This window comes from Armigeres subalbatus, chromosome 3 (assembly GCF_024139115.2).
Source record: "Armigeres subalbatus isolate Guangzhou_Male chromosome 3, GZ_Asu_2, whole genome shotgun sequence".
Taxonomy (NCBI): domain Eukaryota; kingdom Metazoa; phylum Arthropoda; class Insecta; order Diptera; family Culicidae; genus Armigeres; species Armigeres subalbatus.
Window position 1 is genome coordinate 77089149 of NC_085141.1, and position 8207 is coordinate 77097355.

At 36.8% G+C, this 8207-nt stretch overlaps 1 non-coding gene across 1 annotated transcript; it reads left to right on the plus strand.

Moving 5' to 3' along the window:
* Positions 1 to 7301: 7301 nt before the first annotated feature.
* Positions 7302 to 7375, plus strand: Trnat-agu (transfer RNA threonine (anticodon AGU)). The gene has a single exon. It is a non-coding gene; the product is annotated as a tRNA-Thr (tRNA).
* Positions 7376 to 8207: the final 832 nt, after the last annotated feature.

Consider the following 8207-nt stretch of genomic DNA (forward strand, 5'->3'; position numbering starts at 1 on the left):
TTCGAATTTCCACGGAAATTCATTCGAATTTCCACGGAAATTCATTCGAATTTCCACGGAAATTCATTCGAATTTCCACGGAAATTCATTCGAATTTCCACGGAAATTCATTCGAATTTCACGGAAATTCATTCGAATTTCCACGGAAATTCATTCGAATTTCCACGGAAATTCATTCGAATTTCCACGGAAATTCATTCAATTTCCACGGAAATTCATTCGAATTCCACGGAAATTCATTCGAATTTCCACGGGAAATTCATTCAATTTCCACGGAAATTCATTCAATTTCCACGGAAATTCATTCGAATTTCCACGGGAAATTCATTCGAATTTCCACGGGAAATTCATTCAATTTCCACGGAAATTCATTCAATTTCCACGGAAATTCATTCGAATTTCCACGGAAAATCATTCGCAATTTCCACGGAAATTCATTCGAATTTTCCACGGAAATTCATTCGAATTTCCACGGAAATTCATTCAATTTCCACGGAAATTCATTCGAATTTCCACGGAAATTCATTCAATTTCCACGGAAATTCATTCGAATTTCCACGGGAAATTCATTCGAATTTCCACGGAAATTCATTCGAATTTCCACGGAAATTCATCTGAATTTCCACGGAAATTCATTCGAATTTCACGGAAATTCATTCGAATTTCCACGGAAATTCATTCGAATTTCCACGGAAATTCATTCGAATTTCCACGGAAATTCATTCGAATTTCCACGGAAATTCATTCGAATTTCCACGGAAATTCATTCGAATTTCCACGGAAATTCATTCGAATTTCCACGGAAATTCATTCGAATTTCCACGGAAATTCATTCGAATTTCCACGGAAATTCATTCGAATTTCCACGGAAATTCATTCGAATTTCCACGGAAATTCATTCGAATTTCCACGGAAATTCATTCGAATTTCCACGGGAAATTCATTCGAATTTCCACGGAAATTCATTCGAATTTCCACGGAAATTCATTCGAATTTCCACGGAAATTCATTCGAATTTCCACGGAAATTCATTCGAATTTCCACGGAAATTCATTCGAATTTCCACGGAAATTCATTCGAATTTCCACGGGAAATTCATTCGAATTTCCACAGGAAATTCATTCGAATTTCCACGGGAAATTCATTCGAATTTCCACGGGAAATTCATTCGAATTTCCACGGGAAATTCATTCGAATTTCCACGGGAAATTCATTCGAATTTCCACGGGAAATTCATTCGAATTTCCATGGGAAATTCATTCGAATTTCCATGGGAAATTCATTCGAATTTCCATGGGAAATTCATTCGAATTTCCATGGGAAATTCATTCGAATTTCCACGGGAAGTTCATTCGAATTTCCACGGGAAATTCATTACAAGGAGAGATTCATTCGGGAGATTCATTCGAATTTCCACAGGAAATTCATTCGAATTTTCACGGGAAATTCATTCGAATTTCCACGGGAAATTCATTCGAATTTCCACGGGAAATTCATTCGAATTTCCACGGGAAATTCATTCGAATTTCCACGGGAAATTCATTCGAATTTCCACGGGAAATTCATTCGAATTTCCACGGGAAATTCATTCGAATTTCCACGGGAAATTCATTCGAATTTCTACGGGAAATTCATTCGAATTTCCACGGGAAATTAGTTCGAATTTCCACGGGAAATTCATTCGAATATCCACGGGAAAGTAATTCGAATTTCCACTGGAAATTAATTCGAATTTCCACGAGAAATTCATTCGAATTTCCACGGGAAATAAATTCGAATTTCCACGGGAAATTCATATGGATTTCCACGGGAAATTCATTCGAATTTCCACGGGAAATTCATTCGAATATCCACGGGAAAGTAATTCGAATTTCCACTGGAAATTAATTCGAATTTCCACGAGAAATTGATTCGAATTTCCACTGGAAATAAATTCGAATTTCCACGGGAAATTCATTCGAATTTCCACGGGAAATTCATTCGAATATCCACGGGAAATAAATTTGAATTTTCACGAGAAATTAATTCGAATTTCCACGGGAAATTAATTCGAATTTCCACCGGAAATCCATTCGAATTTCCACGGGAAATTCATTCGAATTTCCACGGGAAATTCATTCGAATTTCCACGGGAAATTCATTCGAATTTCCACGGGAAATTCAATCGAATTTCCACGGGAAATTCATTCGAATTTCCACGGGAAATTCATTCGAATTTCCACGGGAAATTCATTCGAATTTCCACGGGAAATTCATTCGAACTGCCACGGGAAATTCATTCGAATTTCCACGGGAAATTCATTCGAATTTCCACGAGAAATTCATTCGAATTTCCACGGAAATTCATTCAATTTCCACGGAAATTCATTCGAATTTCCACGGAAATTCATTCAATTTCCACGGAAATTCATTCGAATTTCCACGGAAATTCATTCGAATTTCCACGGAAAATTCATTCGAATTTCCACTGGAAATTCATTCGAATTTCCAAGGAAATTCATTCAAATTCCCACGGGAAATTCATTCGAATTTCCAAGGAAATTTATTCGAATTTCCCAGGCAATTAATTCGAATTTCCAAGGAAATTTATTCAAATTTCCAAGGAAATTCATTTGAACTTCCACGGGAAATTCATTCGAATTTCCACGGGAAATTCATTCGAATTTCCACGGGAAATTCATTCGAATTTCCACGGGAAATTCATTCGAATTTCCACGGGAAATTCATTCGAATTTCCACGGGAAATTCATTCGAATTTCTAGGGGAAATTCATTCGAATTTCCACGGGAAATTCATTCGAATTTCCACGGGAAATTCATTCGAATTTCCACGGGAAATTCATTCGAATTTCCACGGGAAATTCATTCGAATTTCTACGGGAAATTCATTCGAATTTCTACGGGAAATTCATTCGAATTTCCACGGGAAATTAGTTCGAATTTCCACGGGAAATTCATTCGAATATCCACGGGAAAGTAATTCGAATTTCCACTGGAAATTAATTCGAATTTCCACGAGAAATTCATTCGAATTTCCACGGGAAATAAATTCGAATTTCCACGGGAAATTCATATGGATTTCCACGGGAAATTCATTCGAATTTCCACGGGAAATTCATTCGAATATCCACGGGAAAGTAATTCGAATTTCCACTGGAAATTAATTCGAATTTCCACGAGAAATTGATTCGAATTTCCACTGGAAATAAATTCGAATTTCCACGGGAAATTCATTCGAATTTCCACGGGAAATTCATTCGAATATCCACGGGAAATAAATTTGAATTTTAACGAGAAATTAATTCGAATTTCCACGGGAAATTAATTCGAATTTCCACCGGAAATTAATTCGAATTTCCACGGGAAATTCATTATAATTTCCACGGGAAATTCATTCGAATTTCCACGTTAAATTCATTTGAATTTCCACGGAAAATTCATTTGAATTTCCACGGAAAAATCATTTGAATTTCCACGAGATGTTCTTGCGGATTTCCTTGTGAAATTAATTCGATTTTCCACGGGATCTCATTCGAATTTTCAAGGGAAATTTATTCGAGTCTTCATAGAAAATTCATTCGATTTTTTTCAGGAAACATTTTCGAATTTCTCCATTTTTATTTTCACAAGAAACAAATTAAATTCCCTCGGGATATCCAATAAAAAAATCATGTCATGAAGTGAAGTTGGAAATAATTTTAATTGCCACGGGGAATTCATTTGAATTTTCACAGGAAATTCATTAGAATTTCCACATGCAATTCATTCGAATTTCCACAGGCAATTCATTCGAATTTCCACATGAAATTTATTTTAATTTCCACGGGAAATTCATTCTAATTTCCACAATTCTAATTTCCACAGGAAATTCATTCGAATTTCCACGGGAAATTCATTCGAATTTTCACGGCAAATTCATTCAAATTTTCAAGGGAAATTCATTAGAATTTCCACGGCAAATTCGTTCGAATTTCCACGGCAAATTCATTCGAATTTCCACGACAAATTCATCCGAATAACCACGGGAGATTCATTCGAGTTCCCACGGGAAATTCATTCGAATTTCCACGGGAAATTCATTCGAATTACTACGGAAAATTCATTCGAATTTTCACAGAAACTTCATTCGAATTTCCACAGGAAATTCATTCGAATTTTCACGGGAAATTCATTCGAACTTCCACGGGAAATTCATTCGAATTTCTACGGGAAATTCATTCGAATTTACACGGGAAATTCATTCGAATTTCCAGGGGAAATTCATTCGAATTTCCACGGGAAATTCATTCGAATTTCCACGGGAAATTCATTTGAATTTCCATGGGAAATTCATTTGAATTTCCATGGGAAATTCATTTGAATTTCCATGGGAAATTCATTTGAATTTCCATGGGAAATTCATTTGAATTTCCACGGGAAATTCATTCGAATTTCCACGGGAAATTCATTCGAATTTCCACGGGAAATTCATTCGAATTTCCACGGGAAATTCATTCGAATTTCCACGGGAAATTCATTCGAATTTCCACGGGAAATTCATTCGAATTTCCACGGGAAATTCATTCGAATTTCCACGGGAAATTCATTCGAATTTCCACGGGAAATTCATTCGAATCTCCACGGGAAATTCATTCGAATTTCCACGGGAAATTCATTCGAATTTCCTCGTGAAATTCATTCGAATTTCCACGGAAATTCCTTCGAATTTCCACGGAAATTCCTTCGAATTTCCACGGAAATTCCTTCGAATTTCCACGGAAATTCATTCGAATTTCCACGGGAAATTCATTCGAATTTCCACGGGAAATTCCTTCGAATTTCCAGGGGAAATTCCTTCGAATTTCCAGTGGAAATTCCTTCGAATTTCCACGGAAATTCATTCAATTTCCACGGAAATTCATTCAATTTCCACGGAAATTCATTCGAATTTCCACGGAAATTCATTCGAATTTCACGGAAATTCATTCGAATTTCCACGGAAATTCATTCAATTTCCACGGAAATTCATTCGAATTTCCACGGGAAATTCATTCGAATTTCCACGGAAATTCATTCGAATTTCCACGGAAATTCATTCGAATTTCCACGGAAATTCATTCGAATTCCACGGAAATTCATTCGAATTTCCACGGAAATTCATTCAATTTCCACGGAAATTCATTCGAATTTCACGGAAATTCATTCGAATTTCACGGAAATTCATTCGAATTTCCACAGGAAATTCATTCAAATTTTCACAGGAAATTTAATCGAATTTCCACAGGAAATTCATTCGAATTTCCACGGGAAATTCATTCGAATTTCCACGAGAAATTCATTCGAATTTCCACGAGAAATTCATTCGAATTTCCACGAGAAATTCATTCGAATTTCCACGAGAAATTCATTCGAATTTCCACGAGAAATTCATTCGAATTTCCACGGGAAATTCATTCGAATTTCCACGGGAAATTCATTCGAATTTCCACGGGAAATTCATTCGAATTTCCACGGGAAATTCATTCAAATTTCCAGGGGAAATTCATTATAATTTCCACGGGAAATTCATTCGAATTGCCAAGGGAAATTCATTCGAATTTCCACGGGAAATTCATTCGAATTTCCACGGGAAACTCATTCGAATTTCCACGGGAAACTCATTCAAATTTTCAAGGGAAATTCATTCGAATTTCCACAGGAAATTCATTCCAATTTCCACGGGAAATTCATTCGAATTTCAAAGGGAAATTCATTTGAATTTAAACGGGAAATTCATTCAAATTTTCACGGGAAATTCATTCGAATTTCCACGGGAAATTCATTCGAATTTCCACGGGAAACTCATTCGAATTTCCACGAGAGATTCATTCGAATTTCCACAGGAAATTCATTCGAATTTCTACGGGAAATTCATTCGAATTTCCACGGGAAATTAGTTCGAATTTCCACGGGGAATTCATTATAATTTCCACGGGAAATTCATTCGAATTTCCACGTTAAATTCATTTGAATTTCCACGGAAAATTCATTTGAATTTCCACGGAAAATTCATTTGCATTTCCACGGGAAGTTCATTCAAATTCCCACGGGAAATTCATTCAAATTTCTACAGGAAATTCATTCGAATTTCCACGGGAAATTCATTCGAATTTCCACGGGAAATTCATTCGATTTTCCACGGGAAATTCATTCGAATTTCCACGGAAAATTCATTTGCATCCCCACGGGAAGTTCATTCAAATTTCCACGGGAAATTCATTCGAATTTCCATGGGAAATACAGGAAAGTCTTTCGAATTTCCACGAGAAGTTCTTGCGGATTTCCTTGTGAAATTAATTCGATTTTCCACGGGATCTCATTCGAATTTTCAAGGGAAATTTATTCGAGTCTTCATAGAAAATTCATTCGATTTTTTTCAGGAAACTTTTTCGAATTTCTCCATTTCAGTTTTCTTTCTGTCATCCAAATTTTAACCGAACGTTTGTCCGGTTACCCACAGAAAATTCATATACCATTGGAAATTCATCCGAGTTTTTACAGAAAATACATTTGAATTTCCATGGGAAATTCATTGGAATGTCAGCGGAAAATTCACTTGGCTCTTCACGGCACACTAATTCGAAATCTAACAGGAATATTTATTAGTATTTCAAGAAGAAATTCATTTATAATTGAAATTTCATTTAGAATTGAAATTCAATTGAATTTCAATGGTAAAACAATTTTCAAAGGAAATTTCTTTTAATTTCTACGCATAGTTCTTATGTATTTAAAAAAAACACTTGTATGCTTTCTAATGTTTTTTTTTTTAAATATCCACATCACATGTTTTCGAATTTCCATGGGAATTTCATTTTTCGACAGATACTTTTTTAGGCTGTGTAAAAATTTGTATGAACTTTCACCGGAAAATTCAATTTAATTTTCACTGGAAATTAGTTTGGATTTCTATTAAAAATTCTTTTAAATATGTTCTATCGGAAATCTACATGTATCGTAGAAATGGTCGTTTTATCAGTGATCCTCTTTTAACTGCTATTCCACAGTTGACCTAGTACCCAGATTATTAAAGCTTTCACAGTATCGTCACCTTCTATTCGGCTTCTGTTCAATCGCCATATGATTTTCTCATTCTGTCAGTAAATTTGCGCGACGTAATATCGCCGGGCGCCTTAAATCGCATTTCACACAATGAGACAAAACAAACTAACATAAGGGACGTGTGATTAATACGATTGATATCATAGGAGCGTGTTATTTATTAATTATATGACGTGTGCCCTACAATTCATGCTGGAAATATTCACCAATGGAGAGCCATGTGGCGCCGTGGCTTAGTTGGTTAAAGCGCCTGTCTAGTAAACAGGAGATCGTGAGTTCGAATCTCGCCGGAGCCTATCCTTCTCTATCCGTATCCATCGGTATGGTATGTAGAAGGGATATTCTTTTTATCTCATCCCTCAACTACACTGGGCTACCGAAAGGGAAACAAAACTGTTTCATTCTCAGTCATCTTGTTACATGGAGCACAGGCCGATGTCGAACGCTGACCGGCGGCAAACAACCGTATTGGATAAACGTGAACGAGGAATAAGCGCAAAGAAGGTCAACATCATATGCCCAACTGTGGACCACACGACGAGGACAGTGTGGTGTGGTGGCCGCACGGCGAAAAGACTCAATTTTCAAATTATTATAATTAATGTCAACCGTGGACTGGTGATGATTTCAACGAGAGGCACCTGGTCTACCTGCCAGCTGGGTACTCTCTGGTGCAAACACTGGATTAAGCTTGCGGCTTGTACTCTACGCCCCAATGCATCTGTCGGGGCTGGGGGTGTCCCCTGTAGTAGTTGCACGGCAGATGATAATTTAAAATTGCGCGGCTCTTTTACACGCCGTTCATAATCTGGGGAAGACGCCAATTAGGTCAGCTGAAGTTCAGTGATACGTTTCTATATTTAGAGTATCAACGCCTTCGAAACATGGCTATTGGGACGGGACAGGTAGCAGGGAGAAATTATGCTTTCGCTCCAGGTGTTCTGCTTCGATGCTTTTCCAGCGAGCTGTTACATACCCATAATGTCATTTCCAGTAAACTAACTATGCCCCGAGCAACCGAACAAGTTATCGCATTTTTCCCTTCCTTGAAGGTGGCATTCGTTAGGTTAGACCTTTGCTCTCATTAAGGCATTAAAAAATAACCTTGATATTGCTTTTAACGCTTCC